Source organism: Lycorma delicatula, chromosome 10 (genome assembly GCF_047948215.1).
Source record: "Lycorma delicatula isolate Av1 chromosome 10, ASM4794821v1, whole genome shotgun sequence".
NCBI classification, from domain to species: domain Eukaryota; kingdom Metazoa; phylum Arthropoda; class Insecta; order Hemiptera; family Fulgoridae; genus Lycorma; species Lycorma delicatula.
This window is the reverse complement of record NC_134464.1, coordinates 31,667,678-31,686,101: the sequence shown is the minus strand read 5'-3', so window position 1 is coordinate 31,686,101 and position 18,424 is coordinate 31,667,678. Positions and strand designations below refer to the sequence as shown.

At 28.2% G+C, this 18,424-nt stretch overlaps 1 long non-coding RNA gene across 1 annotated transcript in view; it reads left to right on the top strand.

Annotated features, from left to right (window-relative positions):
- Positions 1-9,587: 9,587 nt before the first annotated feature.
- Positions 9,588-18,424, top strand: part of LOC142331468 (uncharacterized) — a 131,663-nt gene continuing 122,826 nt past the window's right edge. The window contains exon 1 of the long non-coding RNA XR_012758001.1: positions 9,588-9,680. This is a non-coding gene — a long non-coding RNA (uncharacterized LOC142331468). The remainder of the gene's footprint in view (positions 9,681-18,424) is intronic.

Sequence of the window (18,424 nt, the reverse complement as noted above, 5' to 3'; positions counted from 1 at the left end):
GCTTAAAAGTTCTCCAATACAACATTATATATCCTTAAAATTTGACTGCATAAAATGGTTTAGATTCAAACAAGGTAATTCTATGAAATTTTATCAACCTACAAGTGTTCAACATAAAAGAGGCCTCATCACTCAGTAGTTTATACTAAAACATTGGCATTTTAGATCAAGTGTTTTTTTTTCTACAGAGGAGGCACAGTTTCATCTTGATGGCTATGTTAATAGTCAGAACTATCAGGCCTTTTTTTTTTATCTTGTTAAACACCCCCAACATCCCCGGCAGAGGCCGGGGATGTTGGGGGCTTTGCGCAGGAATGTCGGAGTGTCGTGGCAATCGACTGCCCCCCTGTCTTGCCTTATTTTTGGCTTCCCAACGGGGTCCTCCCAGTTTCCTCGAGATGCAGCAGCCCTCCCTTCTGGACAACCACTACACCCCTACACTGAGAGGCTACCCTTACCGTCCCTACACTAGGTTGCCGGCTACGCCTTGCGCGAAGCCGGCAAACTGCCGTTTCCCCCCTCTCATACCTGAGGGTCCCAAATGCCATCATCGGAAGTACCCTGATCCGTCCACTCTTGCGTGTGTAAGGACCAAAGCATCCTAGGCATCCAGGCTGCCTCCCTGGCCCTAAGAACTATTAGACATGGGGTACTGAAAACCCACACGTTTTCTTTGAATCTCTCCTACAATAAAAAAAGAGCATATAGTGTGCAGTTTCAAAGCAATGAATAATAGGACCCTTTTTTTTAAAAACTGTGGATGCTGCCGTCTAATAAGAAATTATACAACATTTCATAGTATTTATTGCAAGAAGAAAAGCGTAACTGCTGTTGCAACAGATCAGTTCCACTTGCCATACAACTTGTTCTACTATGGAGATGCTTCAGGATTTTTTTTGGTGGAAAAAATCATCCTTAAAGGATTGTGGCCACCAAGATTCCCTGATCTGAATAGTCCAGACTTCTTTCTGTGGGATTACTAAAAAGAAATTGTTTATAGGAGCAGTCCACACACTCTGCAGGAATTGTAGACCGACATTACCAATGCCATCTAGAAAATAGACAGGATATATCTTAGAAGAGTAGCCAGGAACAAGATCAAACATGTTAATCAAAAATGTAGATCAAGTATGCTGATAAGATCAAACAAGTTGATGTGTAGAAGTGGATGGACATCATTTTCAACACCTGCAAATTATTATGTAAGTGTTTGCCAGTAAATTATTATTTATAGACTACACTAAGTGATGAGGCCTCTTAAATTGATGAAACTGTATGTGTTTCCTTTCTTAATCTATTCTAATGACTGTCTAAATCTTTTTTTTAGTCTATTATTATACCAAATTATTATTTTATAAATATCAAGACATTTCCTTCATCAAATAATGAAAAGATCATTTTTAATTACACCTGTAATGGTAAAAAAAAATGTAGTTTTTTCCATGCTAAAATACCTCAAAACACAATGCAATATTTACTATTCATTATCCAATTAGTACTCTACTTGTAAAATTAAAATTCACTAGCAATATTGTTATTACATTATCAGAAAAAATTTGGAATTTTATCAATTACTTTTTTTAAAAATTAATTATGAATTAAGAGTAATTGGTTAAACTAGATTTTAATAAACTATTGCTTAACTATAGTATAACTCATTAATATTTCTGCATTAATTCTTGTTTTGTATTGATATATTTGTTTTTAAATCTTTAGGATATGGATTAAAGTATTGTGTTATTATGCACCAAACTTAAAGAATGTGTATGAATGTAATGGTGGGGGGGGCGGTGGGGAGTGAGATTAGAAGAATATTTAAGTAAAGGGGAAATATTTAAACTGTTTAACATTTATAATATGAATAATTTGTATTGGGAGATGATCATTAAGAATATGTAGAATGTATTTTTGAATGTTTGTACTCATATATATATATATATATATATGCTTTGTGTGATTTGTAATTTCTTTATAATGTATACATAGTATTTTCATGTTTGTATATCTATTATATGATCAGTAAAATTAAACTGAATGATCTGGTACATTAGTGCAAGTAGAAAGTTAGGACTAACCTACCAGTTTGGCCTATGTAAAACCTAGGACAGTCATTTTTGAAACTCTGAACACCTGAAATGTTATATTTGCTGTTTACATTATTTTATTGTTACAAGTATATGTAATTTTGTATTATGAACAGTACATTGTTTATCAGTTTCCATTAATAATAAATTACTTTTATGACTGGGATAAGTAACAGAGTATAATTACATAATTGATTTGTTGAAGGATTATTTTCATTTTGTTTAATATTTAATAATTATGGAGCCTGTATTATAGTGGCAGTTTAATATGACTGGTTTTTTTTTTTAATAATATATGTTCTTTGGGTTATTTTTAAAATTTTGATAATGTGAAGGAACTTTATTGTTCTGCTAATTTCCACTTTTATATGAACATAAGATTAGGAAATATGTAATTAACACTTTTATATTAAATGAAATACATTTTGTACTTGCTATAAGATATTATTTTATATCCCCTATAAGTATTTGCAATAAGTATTTCTGTTGGTACAGTAAATTTATTCAAATGGTACGTAGCTAGATTATCTTCCAATAAACATGTTACATCTTGTTAAGTCTTGCCACAACTTATCGACCAAGCTTTCCTACTCTCATCATCTTCAACCTCCCCCACCTCTGCAACCACTCAACTGTTTTGCTATAAGAATGCATAGTAATGCACTTTTTTTATCAAAAAATGACTATATTATATTACACAATTTTTAAACTTTTTACAAACTTTGAAATGTGATTTGTGAAAACGGCTAAGGGAAAAAAGTATGGTTATTTTCGGAGTCAGTGCTAGAAATACATAGCAATCAATTATCAAAAGTTAAAAACATTCCACAACTAAAATTTTGTAGGCTTGTGCCATCAGTAGTGATTGAGGCTAAATCAAAGGTTGACTGAACTACAGAAATAAGAATTTAGTAAAAAATGGTTAAGGAAAAAAGGAAATTTAGATGATAATTGGAAACGACAATCTACTCATGGAGAGGCTGTGGCCAAGAAAAAGAAACCCATAAAAAAGAATACTTCAAAATCCATTCCAACTATCAAATACCCAATCTGCTTAACAAACCTATAAGATAAAGCGTTTCTACCCATAATAGGAGCATTAGATTTTTTATCATTGATTTTTCTCAAATAAATAATGCTTTATCAAAATTTATTTTCCTTGAGAAACTGAAGAACAATTTGATGGTTTAGGTTTCATAAACAAATATCCCTTCACTAACCCTCTGAACTGCATGACGTATACTAACTGAATCATAAATTTTTTAGTTAGATTTCCAATCCAGGATAATTCAAGAGTAATATGAAAACTAAAAACTTAAAAAATAAAATAAAAATAATATTGTATTTTCATCCAGATCCTGAACGATCATATAACAACAGATTGTTAATAATGATTATAAACATTACATCAATTAAAATCTTACCTTTTTTAAGTTCATTGATTTCATATCTGAACAAATTTCATTTTGAGAAATAAAGATATAACTACAAGAAAAATTTTTTAAATTTGAATAATTAAATTCTACTTTTTAAAGAAATTTTAACGTGGTAAAACCATGTTTATGTTCGACTTATTCTTTTAGAAAATCCAGAATACATTGCTGATATTTATTTATTTTTAATAATTTATCTGCATTATTTAAGTTGTTTTGGAATATTAATGAGCATTCTCTCTTTTTACATGAATACAAGAAGTTAAATTCATTTGATTTTTAATTAAATTTAACCATTTCTATACTTTCATATGCCAGATTAATTGCAATTGTATAATTGTTTTTTTATCTGTGTTAGTTTATTAATCAACTGGATAAGGAACAGTATATTTCAATTAAAAGTTCTATGATACAAAATTCTATTTATTAATATATTTACTTATATATAAAGCCTGTAAACATTCTATACAGTTTTAATCACTAAAATGCTTTGTAAGTTAACTACAGGTAAACTTACAGTACAAATGTAAAATTAACTGTTTTCTTAATAAAACTGTCCATCTATTCATTGTATTTAAAAAAAATCCATTTAGGTTGGCCAGGAGATAAATTAACACATTGAAGTCACTGGTCACACTGAATACACTGGTCAGCATATAGGGAGAAATGTTTTTTAACATATTGTTATTCTTAATCAATGTATACTTTAGCAGTTAATCTGTATTAATTTTATAGTTAAATGAATGTTTCAAAGTACATTTTAAAAATTAGAACAATTTCAAATCTCCACGTCATATGTGGGAAAAAAATTTATTTTAGAAAATTAACAAAAATTTGACTATTTTTAAAAATTATTAAAAATCTCCATTTTCATTTTTCTCCTTGAATAATCCAGCCATTCAAAACACTGAAAGTATATATTTTATATTTCAAGTTTCAGTAACAAAAATTAAATTTATGAACTGAAAAATTATAAACATTATTTATCTTACAAGTATTAGAATAAACTTTCAAAAATCAAAACTAAAAATTTTGACAATACAGTATATATTTAAAAAAATACAAAAAAAAACAATAGAACAATCAAAATTTTTGTTGTGTATAATATTGTGTAACTAACATTGATGTTACAAATCCCAAATAAAATTGCATGTTCAGAATAAAATATGTAACTTTTTGACGTTGTAATTATGTTTTATGTATCTTTTTATTAAAAAAAAAGAAATATGTTAAATAAAATAAAACATAAACAGATATAATGCTAAGTGTCTTATATGTGTAAATACTACTGAATAATAATGATGATAATTATAATATTATAACAATAATATGGTAATAATAATAATTATAATAATAATGATAATGATATAATAATACTTAGATTCAGCCGTAATGTGTCTCTATAAACAAAAAAGTATATATATAATATATATATTACATGTATAGAATTAAAAAATATGTGTGTATAAAAACTACATTTTTTGTACATAAAAATTTGTTACTGTGATGGTTTACATTAATCTATTTCAGTGGTAAAAAAATAGTATACTTGCAAATATCTTCTTTCTAATTTTGAAACAAAATTTTCTACTAATTTCCCTAAATAAAAATGTATGTATGTATTAAGTATGTCTGATAAATAAGTATAGTGTATACATGAAATGTAACATGTCTGTATATTAATTAATTTTATGTATGTACTATGTACGTATACATGAAACAAGACAAAAAAAAATGTGTGATTTGTATATAAATATAAAAATGTATGTATTTGTGCTTTTTGTCCCTAAAAAAAAAAAAAAAGATGTTGGTTGTTTAATCAGAACAATGTCAGGTGAGCCTGTCATTTCTGAGACTGTATAAAATCAGAAATAAATATGAAGTTTATTTAGATAATTGATTGTCTTTTTTTTTTAGTTTTTTTTTAATTTCTTCATCTCCTTACACAAAGCTCAATTTTCCTTGTATTATTAAAAGATGTAATCTAAACAGAAAAACACACATAAAAATAGTCTTTAATTTATTGAATAGAATAATAAAAAAACAATTATTAAACATTGTAAATGATTTGCCTTTAGATTAATGGAACTTGTTTCAAAGGACACTTAGAGTTATTATCAGCATAATTTTCCATAGAGTTTCCAGGAGCATTTTGTTAATGGTGCTCATTTTAAAAAAATATTCAAGTTTTAAGTATAGGTATTGAAATATAGTATCGAATTTAATTTGTTAATAAACTGAATTTGACATATTAAATGAACAAACGCAGCATATATAGAATATATTATTTAGCTAAGATCTGAAGGAGTTTGCTTACATTTATAAAATGGTTCTATTAATAATAGTGCAATTAGTAATGCCACAAAAAAGATTCATATAAATAGCTCTAAAAAGCATCTTAAGAGCAAGTTATAGATCTTTCAATACAGAAGAGACGACTAAATTTTAATATATGCAGAAGAAAAACACAAAGAATCATTATACAAACCTGACATCTGGCTAGTAAATTGTTCCACAGGTCTACCAATCCAAGTATTAAAAAAATGATTTTCACATAATTTCAAGCTTCCATTCCAAAGTAAACTGGGGGCTCCATCTTAACATTATATTAGATTGTATGGAGTACAGAAAGTCTGGCTTTATCCAATAGATAATACAGTCATTTATTTGGCTGCTTTACAACCCCACCCCTCCCCCAACAGGAAATGAAATCCTTGAATAGTTCCACAGATACAAAGAGTTGCTAGTTCATTGAGTCTCTCTAAAAACAGCTGACAATACAGTTATAGGACTTTCCCATCACACAACCTTTTTTTGATGCATGGCTTACACACAACTTAATTAAAAATATTTATCATTTTATTTAAATATAATACTTTTTGTTTTTTAATTCAATGATTCTAACTAAAGTGCACACGTATACCGTAATTCATTTGTGCAGCTGTGGCAGTACTAGTGGCTACTTTTAATTTCCTTTTTTACACTTTAGATATCATTCATCTGTGACGTCACAATGTAGCAGACGACTACAGCAGCTGTATGTTAATGCTACACTAGCGCTCCTTGTGGTGAGAGTGCTACTGACCCAGTATACCTACTTAGTAGTCACAAGTTTATTTAAAGCATTTTTTGGGGACGGCGTGTGATTTTGCAAAAAAAAAATTTACAAAATTGTTAACAATTAGGCCTAAGAAAAATAAGACCTTAATTTGGTAAAATTTTGAAATACTGATGACCTTGCTCTACAGTCTCACTTTTTAAGTTGAAAATTTAACGGCATCAATGCTCCATGTATAGAAGTAATCTGATCAAGTTTGGTCAAAATCGATTAAGTAGTTCTGGAGATATAAGGTGATTTAGAGGGCAATACCATACATACAAACGTCCGGAAAATTTCCATCCGGTTTTTTGGGTTCCTAAGGGTCAAAATGTAAAGATCCGGTGAAAACCACATATGCCCAAATTGGATCGATTACAATACTTTCCCTTCAATGGGAAAATAAAAGGGGCAGTGTGACAATTACTGGAAAATTTCCATCTTACATATAACCTGGTGTTCCATTTGCTGTAATGCTGTTAAAGAACAGATGTCATACTCATGAGTCTGTTACATAGCTTTTTTCAGTATTTCTTAGTATACTGTGAGAGATGGAAAGAAAGAAATTTTTTTATATACAGTTCTCAAAATATAACTCCAGGCATATTAAATCTCTTATTATATTATTCCATAAAATGTATGCCTGTCCAAAAAAAGTACACTTATGATGTCTATTAAGTTAGAAAGATGCTTCATTTATTCTTAAAAGAGAATGCCTGGTATATGGATTTCCATCGTTGTAGATTTTAAGCAACTCTACATATCAACTGAAATTGTCATTATGTAGATTGAAATTTAGATAAAACGGCTTAATTTGGAATATTTCAATATTAAAAAGGTGCCCTATATATGGTTTATAAGGTAGGCACAAAACGCTGAATCATTTTACATTTTCTTTAGTATAAGTCAATTGAACTCAGGGTATTTGTAGTGCATCCTACTGTTTCAAACTTAATTATTAATGTTCATATCTCTAGTTGGACTGTGATGATATATTTTGAAACATTATACTTAACTGATTGTCTTTTTGTCATATATATCCATTACACCTGAGGCATGTAAACTAGTTGAATGGTAATAGTTGTTGATACGCATGGTAATATGTAAGTAATGTAAGTTTTTGTCTATGACCATCTTGCACAATGACACAAAGACTGGCAATGAAATAAATAAATATTATAGGCAATGCTGACAGCATTACAAAGTAATATTTTCCTGTTAGAACAAAATTCATTTCAACAACTGACTTACTATTCATTTTTTAACATGCTTATTAATAATTATCTTTTGATAAAACAACTGCAATTTTTAGTTATAAATCCATCTAATGTTAGAAAGTGAAAGAGAAAGAAAGACAAAGATTTACAAAATATAAGAAAAACCGTGTTAAAGTGCTCATAATTTAACAACTAACATAATTAACAAAAATAATAAATTAATATTATCAACTGCAGTATCGGTCTTAACAAATATAGTAATCACTTGGCTCATGCAATTTTAATTTCCTGACAGTTACATTATAAAACAATTGGAATTGCTATTAGTTAAAAAATAACTCCATTTCTTTAGCTGTATTTCTCTTTAATCTTCTGAATTTAAAAAAAAAACCTGAAACCATAATTGCAAAATTCTGTGTTTACAATCTTTTGGCTTTATATCTCAGGAATGATATTTAACCTGATATCGTAAAAAATTGGTACTTGCTGGAGTGGCTGATGCAAATCTCTGTTCCCTATTTTGTCAGAATTAGTAATACATCAGTTACATATTGTATATTTTTAAAATATTAGGAATATCATGCTCAATGCTCTATTACTAATATATTTTTAAAGGTTAGGCTGAAGGTAAAGGTAACTCCAAGATCCTGTATTATTTCTGTTATCAACAAAACATTCAGCACAGCTACTACAATTCTTTAAAAAAATTTTATCATAGTTTTTATCATAAAACCATTGCTTGCATCCAGAAATTTAAACCAAAAATATATTTGTATCTGGTGAGGTTTCATACTTACAGTTAGATTAATGATTATTTTTTAAATAATTTTGTATTCAATTCTGTTGACCTCTATGGTGAAGAGGTAATGTCTCTGCCTTTCTTCTGGAAAGTGCTGAGTTCAAATCCCAGTCATTTTTCATAAACTAAAAAATTCATATAACATAAAGAAACTGTAATTGGGCACTGTCTTTTGTTTCTGGAGTAAATAAATTATTTGCATTGGTAAGGGTTTGTAATTTTTAATAGAACAGTAGAATTATTTAAGTAATTCAAAAAGGGTTTACTCTAATATGTATACCGTGAGAAAAACTAGAAAAAGGTCTGGTGAAAACTGACAATCATAATGTACATTTGGGTTATAATTTTAATTTAATTTAATAAAATATCAAAATTAGTTAGATATAAAAAATACTGCAAGATTTGTTGTCAGTCTAACCTCTCCTTCTAGTGCTGCTACCTGCTGAGTTACCTTCACACTACTGCCATACAGTATTGTGATTTTTACTTTTAAAATTTCTCATGCGTGCAAAATGCCGTAATCAAACGTTTCTACAGTTATTTAGATTTTAAAATGAACTACCTGAATAACATAACGTTTTTTTAAACAATATGAAGATAAGAAGTACAGAAAAGGAACATAAAAATTCTTATTAATAATACAGAGCCGTTTAATTTTTTACATGATATTTCAGAATAAACCAATTTTAAAAATCATTTGTTTATATGTAACTCTAATTCGTTTTAGCCTGTTAGTTCTCTTGAATTTAAGTTTTATTCTAAGATAAAGTAAAACAACAATACTCTGTTTAACTAGAAATAAAAACTTGTCAAACTTCTACCTACCAAAATATTGGAACCAATAGGATAGTCTCTTTTTAAAATTCCAGAGTATTTCAACCAATCACAATGAGTTTTATTGGAACATTCCGTAAGTTGTTACTTTGGTGCGCGATGGCTTCGTAATGTTTTGTTTTTGTTTTGTTACTTTCATTGTTTTGTTAAAATGTGCGTTCAGGTTATTGTACTCGTATGTTCGTAAAAAGAATCTGGATTATTAATCAATTAAATGTAAGCAAAATTCATTAGTTCAGCTTAAGAGACCTACTTTTTAAGTTTCTTAGGTTATTTTTCTTGGTTATGATGATAATTGCCGAATTAATTTTATAATATACCAGGATCTGTTTCTTACGATTAGATTTTCTTGGAATCATTACTCGTATTGTGTTAAAATAATATATTTACTCTATCTTATACTTTGACATATTTGTCACGTGGGTTTAGTATCATGCTAACGGTCGCCTAACCTCAGTTCTTGATGTTTATCATTCTAATTGGACTGATTTGATACAATTCGTTTGTTTCTGTTCTCTGTTAGAGTGATAATTTCAAACTATTTACTGCGCCTTATAACCTCAATTATTTATGTTCTCCATTCGTCTAGTCATCCTTTCTACCAGTTTGCCTCCCTATACATCTTTATTTCTGAATAAACCTATACCTTAATATTTAGTGTTTCACAAATTCTTTTTAGAACATATTGCATGAATATCTGCCTTCTATAATTCATTTAAATGTTATTTTCATATCGTAATAAGTTCTAATGTTATTAATTTTTTCAACTTGTAATATTATTTGATTTCTAAATCTATTACAGTTTGTATTTCATAGATTTTTTCTTATCAGCTGTTGCTGGGTGCAGTGAATTCTACTAAAAAATTTAACTTTATGGAACTGAGCTGTTCAATACCTTAAAAATTATGATTGAGAGTACTTGAATTTGTAACATATGTACAGAGTTTTAATCCCCAATTTTTATTTCTTGTGTACTCAAACTTTTTTATTTTTAAACTTTTATAAGGCTATTACTTTTAATATTATACATAATAATCTAATGTAACTTACCAGTCTATGGAAAGTAAATACTTTAAAAATTATGTCATAGGTAAAAAATTTATATGTTAAGTATAAGACTTATGCTAATTCTAATGTAGATTCATACTTTATTTGTTTTTATAATAATTTTTATAAAATATTTGAGGTCGGTTACTTTAGATTTGGTAGATCTTAAAATATTATGTCAAGCTTATTATTGTTCATTAAAACAATTGTAATTTTTTTATGTTTGTGTTTTATTTTTATTTTTCTTTACAATAGTTTAAAAATATTTTTATAGGCACGCTTTAGAGTTTAGTCAGAATTTTATTTTTAGTCTATTAATTATATGGAATGTTTTAATTTATGTTGGCTTTTAATGGTATGACGTTAGTAATCTGTATTAAAATATTATATTGGTACACTTTATGTACTTTACAGTGTACCAAAAATATATTTTGTTAGAAAACATTCTTTATATAACCTTGTTTATCTATAATATTATATAAAGATTAAGAGATTTTTGCTTGGGATAAACAAAAAAACTATCTGATCAATCGCAACCAAATTTTTACTCATGTTTCTTGGCATAACAGAAGGTTTTTAGATGTACTTCATCTCAAAAAATCTTGGAAAAAAAAATATTTATGTAGTAGTGGAAATTTGCTGTTGAAGCAAATTCATTTACTAATGAATTTGCAAATTCATTTTTATTGAATTGTGAACTGTGAATGTCTGTCACTGTGTGAGCTGGGTTTGAACTGAATGATTATAAATATCTAAAAACCAATTTCTAAATTTTTTGATATTTAAGTTTCAAGGGTTAAAATGGATTTTTGTATCCCTATTATTTTTTTTAATTTCTCAGTAACAAATTAAGAAGTCAACCTGTTTTTTGATGAGTGTAATCTTCATGTCAATAAACCAATTTCTAGATTTTTGAAATTGATCTTGAAAGGGGATGAAGAAAGGTAAAAGTTCTTTGAACAATGATTGTAAATTTTCCCAATCCCAACTACAGTAAACGAGATATTCAGTAGATTTGGGCCTGTAAATACTCTTAAATAAATATTTAAAAATCATTTTTGTTTTTTTTTAATTTTGATTTTTTTTAAGGAATTGCGAACAGCACTGTGACTCAACTAACATAGCCAGTACCACCATTACTGTATGTGTGACTGTCTGCATCTGCCTCCTATTACTTGACTAAAAAACATAAAACAAAAAGATTGACCGCTAGGGAAACGCAAGTAACCATATAGCGTGGGCAAAGCTGCAACGGGTAGCTAGTTATTATATAATTAGATAAGGAAGTATATGGTTGTTAATAATTTATTTTAACTTGTTTAGTCGTAAAAACAAATTACATTTATTATTACATTATTATACATTATTCAGTGATATTATAGGTACTTACCAAGAGGACAGATGCCTCACTTTCTTTTTTTATATTTAATTGAAATTTTTTTTTTTTTTGTCTTCAGTCACTTGACTGGTTTGATGCAGCTCTCCAAGATTCCCTATCTAGTGCTAGTCGTTTCATTTCAGTATACCCTCTACATCCTACATCCCTAACAATTTGTTTTACATATTCCAAACGTGGCCTGCCTACACAATTTTTCCCTTCTACCTGTCCTTCCAAAATTAAAGCGACTATTCCAGGATGCCTTAGTATGTGGCCTATAAGTCTGTCTCTTCTTTTAACTATATTTTTCCAAATGCTTCTTTCTTCATCTATTTGCCGCAATACCTCCTCATTTGTCACTTTATCCACCCATCTGATTTTTAACATTCTCCTATAGCACCACATTTCAAAAGCTTCTAACCTTTTCTTCTCAGATACTCCGATTGTCCAAGTTTCACTTCCATATAAAGCGACACTCCAAACATACACTTTCAAAAATCTTTTCCTGATATTTAAATTAATTTTTGATGTAAACAACTTATATTTCTTACTGAAGGCTCGTTTAGCTTGTGCTATTCGGCATTTTATATCGCTCCTGCTTCGTCCATCTTTAGTAATTCTACTTCCCAAATAACAAAATTCTTCTACCTCCATAATCTTTTCTCCTCCTATTTTCACATTCAGTGGTCCATCTTTGTTATTTCTACTACATTTCATTACTTTTGTTTTGTTCTTGTTTATTTTCATGCGATAGTTCTTGCGTAGGACTTCATCTATGCCGTTCATTGTTTCTTCTAAATCCTTTTTATTCTCGGCTAGAATTACTATATCATCAGCAAATCGTAGCATCTTTATCTTTTCACCTTGTACTGTTACTCCGAATCTAAATTGTTCTTTAACATCATTAACTGCTAGTTCCATGTAAAGATTAATTGAAATATATTTATTATTTGTTACTACCAATCAATTAAATATTATTCGTGATAGGTTACAGAATATTGGAAAAGGACTATCAGATTTTATTTAATTGTTACATTTTCTTGTATGTGTAAATCTAGATGTTTATTTTTAAATTTGTTGATTGTCTTAAAAAGTTTCACATTATTTGAAAGTATTTTTTTAAATCTGTAAAGAGCTTGTTTTTAGAGTTCAGATTCTAGGTGTTACTTTAGCTGATCGTAACTCGTAAAATTCAGAACCAAATTGTTTTTAATTTTTTACCATTTTCTGTTATCATCTTTTAAATGAAACTCTTGATCCAAAAGTACCAATTTAGTAAAACATTTTCAGATTCCTTTTTGCAACCTGTTTGTATACCCCCTAACATTATGTTTACTTTTATACCCAAAAGGAATCCAGAAAATGTCACATTTCTTAAGGGAAATATAAAAATATTTAAATGATTTTGCTGAATTTATAGTTCAGCAAAATATTGAAGATAACATATTGTTTTACATATTTAACTTGTTGCAGTTCTGGGGATATTATTTTCATAAACAATTAAAAAGTATAAACATTAGATATTTCAGAATTGGCAGATTCATTTAAAAATGTAGTAAAATAATGTTTCAGAATTTGAAACAGTCTTGTTATGGAATTTGTGAGTAATAAGCAGTAAAATTGCTTTCAGAATCATAGCTCTAAAAACAGTCATCATCTCACTGATGAATATATCTCACAAATTTTAGTGACTAAAATTTGTTACAAAAAATGAAAAAAATCAAACTGAACAGGCTAAATTTTTATGTATATATTATGAAAATCTGTTTATACATTTATAAATATTTATTCTCTAACTATACTGCATTAATCATATAATTTTTTCATTTATGAAAAATTGATATGGGAAATTAACATATTGATGCCAAGCTCTATCACTTGAATTTCAACTTTATTGGATTATCAATTGCATCTGCTTCTCTCTTATCTGTATGACATAAACATAGATCTAGGAACCTCTCTATCTATCTGTCCACAATTTTGTGTTTTTAGAAAAAAATTGCATCTTCAAAAAGAATTTAGATATTTAACGAAATTTGGAATACTTTTTTAAAGTAATATTATCCATAAATAAGTAGATATACATTATTAAATTTCAAAATATTGGCTATCTTAATTTTTCACATCACAATAGTTCAAGAATTACTAATATAGGTGAGCAATTTATTGCCTAAAATTTTGAATGTTTCATTATGAACAAAAGGGACTTAGTTTTTTCAAATTGGTTATCAAAATGCCAAGCTATAATAAAAAATGTTAATATGTGCATGGTGGTGCAATTGCCTTGCCTCCCCACTCACCAGATTTAAATCCACTGAACTTTTATGTCCGGAGGTATTTGAAAAACATTTTGTACATCACCATAATCAGTTAACAATTTATGTTGAATTGAGAGACGTATTCAATTATCAACCAATTAGAGAAATACCTCCAATAATTGAATGTGTTCAAGCTTCAATGATCAGATAGGCTGAGTGCTAGATTGAAGTAAATTAAGAACATATTAAACATATACTTTGATTATTACATGTCATTGTTAAGGTCGTTAAAGTGAAAAATAAATGTTTTGAACCTGTTTCTATTTTGTATTTTTTATAATTTTGTTTCAAGAACGGTTAAATTTATATTGCGTTAGAATTTTTCATCAAACATCTCTAGTTTACTATTATTTGAACAAAATAAATTATGTGAGTAATATTTACTAATATTATTATATTATTATTATTATTGGAGAAGATAAAAACTAGTGTAAAATTATTTTGGAATTAAAGTATAGATTCAGATTAATATTTTCTATTTTAACTCGGCTATTTGATGTCTGATTTGAAAAACTGATTTATTCACAATGAAATGTGTAGTAGAATTTTTGCTAAACAAACTAATACCCTTGAACAATAGTATAATTTAAACTGTTGTGGAGTGAAGAATTAAGATGAATGAAATTTTTTAATTTACAAACAAAATTTTTATATTTTACTTAATTTTTAGAGAATATTTGTTTAAAAAGTAACTCATTTCATTAAAAATAGCTCAATCTATTTTGGAGTTATAATTTCCATTTAAAAAACACAGATGGATAAGGATTTGTTTTCAGACTACAGGAAATTCTTTCTGTCAGGAACATACTTCCAAAATATTATATATTTTTATTTATGTGTATTCTGCTCTAGTAATTGTAGGATTACATAACTAATATTTATTAATACTCATGCTTAAAAGGGATAAATAAAATCATACCACTTGACTTGAAGTATTTTGTACGATAATAAAACGTATTTCAACAATATTGAAAACATCAATTACAAAAAATTTCATCTGTTGAATTGCTTAATTATTTATAAGTAATTAACGATTTTAATTGTCAATACAGATTTAATTTTGTATGATATAAAATTTTTAATTATTAACAAAGAGCTATTTTAATCAATTTTACAAGTAATGCGAAAAGTTTTAAAATGTTGATTAGACGTTTATTTCTGACTAAATATATGGCAAACCATACTAAATGAGTGAAAAGAATCAACTATTCATTATGGATTTTTTATTTTTTATATAAATCTTGTCAATTGTTCTACTATATTTCATTTGTACGCAGGAGATACAGTAATGACATTATTAGGACATCTGAAGACAATGGAAAGATTATTATTAATAGAGAAGCATTGCTCTAGACATAAATTTACCTTGCTTATTTATTCATTCTCCAAATTAATTTGGTTTTGACTACAGAATTCATTACGTGGTCAAGTATGTCTATTTAAATTTTTTTTTGTATGAGAATTTTCTGTCACTCTAGAGTTAAATTCTAGGACCGTGGTGTTTTAAGAATGTAATATTTTAAAGAAATATGTAATTAATTAATTTCACAAAGTATTCAAAAAGTGACACAATCTTATGGGAGAATGTGTAAGTTACAATAGTTGTTGAAAGTGGGCTCCATTATGCAATTCACATAATTGAATATGACGTTGCATATTCTTAAACACATGTTGTAATGTTTGTTGAGAAATTTGCAACACATCGTTTAATTTCGCCCTGCAATTCATGAGAGGTATGAGGATGAGTTTTGTAAGCAGCAACCTTAAGGTATCTCCACAAGAAAAAGTCAGGAGGGTATAAATCAGGAGACTAAGGGTGCCATAACCCCTCTGAATTTACTTTTCCATGAATCCCTGATCCAAGAAAGTCATAGTGTTGTTGGCTGTATGACCTGTAGCATTGTCTTGCTGAAACCACGTGTACTCTTGGTCTGCGGGTATAATGTTTACAGATTGTTGCACCAGCTGTATGAAGCGTTCACTGTACGATGAAAGAATTTTATTGCACATTCACAAGAATGTCTTTGCACATTTGCAAGAATGTCATCGTAAGATTCACTTACATGACATTGCACACTAAACACACACATTTTATCTGTGCAAAGAAGATTTGTGCAGCTGATGTGGATTCTCCGTACACTAAATGCATGAATTCTGTGCATTCATGTATCCATCAAGGTGGAATCATGCCTCGTCAGACAAAAACCAATCATTGAATTCTTCCCCGTCTGGAGTTACAGATGATGTGAACCGCCAACAGAAAATTACACATTTTCCAGACTGTTAAAATAATAATTCTGAACAGATCATCTTTAAACACTTCCACAGTGTCGTGTGGGCACTACCAACAGAGAGATCAGAATGGCTAGCTAGTCGTTACACAAACTGTTTGGGACTAACAGAATATGCAGCTTGCATATCGATCACCTTTTTTGGTGATAGAACTTTGGTTGACCACTTTTGGGTGCATCTGCCGCATTCCCTGTCTCTTGGAACTTATCGTTCAGCCACATGATGGAGGATTAGTTGTTTGGTGTATTTGCACCATACTTTCCTGTGAAGTCATTCTGGGTCTGGGCATAACTGTTATATTTAATGTATTGGGAGACAATAAATATTCTCTGCTGCATTGTGTAAACCATTTTTCCTCAATTAAACATGAATGAAAGAAGGATACACTCTTCTGTAAGGTTGGGTCACTTTTTGAACATCCTGTTGTAGTAGTCAAATGAACTTTCTAAGAAGTGAACTGTATTAAAAAAAAGAAAAAAATCAGTAAGATTCTTATACATTAATTAATTTGAATTGTGTTTTTATATTGACGTGTTGGTGTGGTGCAGATTGTTAACACTATTCTTCCTATATAAAAGATTCCTAGTTCGAGGCCCCTACTATTAAAGCAGTTTCGCACATCTTTATTGTCACTAGGCTTATTCAGTCTTCGTTCTTAATTTACATACTGGATTCTTTAATTTTTTAAATTCCCAGAATTTTATAATTTATATTATTTTTGCATAGTTCGTATTTACATAACATTACTTTATTTTCAGATTTATATAACATTTGAATATAAATCCAGATTAACCGTCTGATGTGTACAAAATTGTCACAAATATTTTATTTATCAAATTGTTGTTGTGCACAATTGTGTCGCATAACTGAGAGACAACCAAATTAGTTATGTTTTAATGCTAATGGCTAATCCTAACTATCCCCAACCACTATTCATTTTTTAGTCTCTCATATCTTCTTGCCTGACAATCTGTGAATTTAACTAGCTACAGTACATTTATTACATGAACAAGGGATGCAGCTTCCATGTCCACAAATCAACAAGTTACAGTAGATATCTGAAGAAATGAATATCAATAAATCAATCAATTAACAGAATCAAATGTTTGATAATATTTATATCAATCATTTTTATTTATTGTTAATTAACATAATTATTTACAATCTAACCACCATTAAGTAAAAAATAAATTACATATTTACCATAATAAAAGTTATATTAATTATATTTATTACAATGTTATTTTATTGTAGAATCTACTTTTTGCTATATATTTATATGTATATTTTTTTAAATTGATTTTTTTTTGTATTAACTATAATGGAAAAGTTATAATTATTTAAATCTGTATTAAATTCCCACGTAATTTATCCTTTATTGATAAATCTCTACCTACTATATGGAATTTATTCAACTAGAATGATTGATTATTAAATAGTATTAATAATTATTTTTCAGAAGGTAATATATCTGTTACCTAAATTGGTTTATCAATTAGATCGCATATATATGTATGTAGGTATAACTTACTGAATTAGTTCATTATTAATTCATACACAGTATTATCATAAAAATGATCATTCATCATAGTAATGATTTATGTTAATCTGTATTATTTATACAACCTTTTTAACTGGATTTATTTTAAATTTGCATATAATTTTTTTTTTTTTATCATAATCATTTAAATGGTCTTATAATTTTTCGTTTACCTCTATACCAATATATACTTCCGTACCAGCATATACTGCTACTGGTAACAGTATATACTTCAGCTATAACAGTGAAGTATTAGATCAGTTAAAAAAAATGTAAAATGATATTTTTTCTTATCTTTGTGCCTTAAGGAGGCATTAAAAAAATTTACCAAAAAAAAGAAAAGAAATTGATGTAAATAAATTTTAAGTAATTGTGAAAAAATTCT